At 41.9% G+C, this 1565-nt stretch overlaps 1 long non-coding RNA gene across 1 annotated transcript; it reads left to right on the top strand.

The window, feature by feature from the left end:
* Positions 1 to 410: 410 nt before the first annotated feature.
* LOC123042519 (uncharacterized) lies at positions 411 to 1146 on the top strand. Its single transcript, XR_006418826.1, has 2 exons — positions 411 to 636; positions 717 to 1146. It is a non-coding gene; the product is annotated as an uncharacterized lncRNA (long non-coding RNA).
* The last annotated feature ends 419 nt before the right edge of the window (positions 1147 to 1565 follow it).

Below are 1565 nucleotides of genomic sequence, written 5' to 3'. Positions count from 1 at the left end.
ATTGAACAAGGTCAGACTGATTTGAATTTGAGATACCGATGGCAGACATCATTTGCCCACGTCGCATCCGTGCATGGACACACTATTCTAATTAGAGATGATGGGCGGCTTTCGCATCACATCATCACATATCTATATCTATACCATATATATATATATATATATATATATATATATATATATAGGGAAAATGGATACTACCACCTAGTGGTAACTACCACTTAAGAATCCACCGTCGATCTTCCGTGCTTAGATCTGAGTTTTTCCTTCTTAGAATGCTACAGAATTTTAACGGGTCTAGGTTCCACGCGACCCGTTTGGTGTTATTACTAATTATACTATTAGTTTAATTGGTGGTTATCTACGGCGTACTGGTGGCCATCGCTTATCCAAGAATTTGAATGCATCTATCTATTCGTCGTTCTTATCCGGATACTAACCAAAACGGTTCTATTTTCTCGACCTACCGTTCTGCCCGGCCACACTTCCCTCAACAACTGGAGACGGCGGATTGGCGTCGTCGTCGTGACTCTCACCGGCTGGACGGCGAAGCGTCGTCATGATTATTCTTCTGCCACATCTGAGGCAGTGAAACCACGGCTGGCCGACGTCGTCCTGAGTACCACGCAAGTCAAGGTGATCATAAGCTGCATGCTTCCATGCTCCGTCGCTTTTTCTTTCAACTCTCATCTCTATTGCTTCATGTGGATCAACAGGTTACGAGCAACGGCAGGGAGTAGTGCGTTGAAGCGACACGACATGCACAAAGTTGATCGATGTTCGCCGGCGACTTGCGGGTGACTGTACAGCGACGGAGACGGCAACCAGTGTTGTTCCTGAACATGCGACATTACTCACTGCCATCAACGATGATGACGAGCCAAACCTTGCAACGTTGTCGATCGCCGTCGACGGTAGCGGCGCCCGCGTGCACGACCCATGCTCACGAACTGCTAGATCCAATAATGGTGGTTGTATGATGCATGATATTCTTTTGGACTTGAGAGAAATCTACGGTTACATTCCTACCAAAAGAACGATGTAGTTTTTGGGTCTCTCATCCACATCCACCTAGGCAATATTTGAGGATCAATCACAGACTGGAGTTCATGAATTTATCAACGAAGAAGTTTATTTTTTGATACACACGATCCATGCTCATTTTTTTCATACTACATACTACTACTTCTGTGTACAAAATACTGTATACTACATACTATATGTATACCCCATACATTTTATATAGAGATACACATATATACTACTTAAGAGTTGGTACGTAAAGCCTGCCTTGAATTTACTTGATGGAGATCGGCCAGCAGCGTACATACGCCATTTAAGATATATTCCATAATTTGTATTATACATTTGTTTGTAGTACAATATACTCCATACTTCCTTGAAAGGAAAATACTCCGTACTTTCTTTTACATACTATATACTCCCTACGTTCTAAAAATATTACTCCACTCTATATACTCCTTTGAGCGCATACTATATACTCTATACTCTCTAAAAAATGGCACCACATTCTTTTTAAACCCATTATACGCTCTTTTTACATA

The sequence above is a fragment of the Triticum aestivum genome, chromosome 2B (genome assembly GCF_018294505.1).
Source record: "Triticum aestivum cultivar Chinese Spring chromosome 2B, IWGSC CS RefSeq v2.1, whole genome shotgun sequence".
NCBI classification, from domain to species: domain Eukaryota; kingdom Viridiplantae; phylum Streptophyta; class Magnoliopsida; order Poales; family Poaceae; genus Triticum; species Triticum aestivum.
Note: the sequence above shows the minus strand (reverse complement) of the source record. Positions and strands in the feature narration are given on the sequence as shown.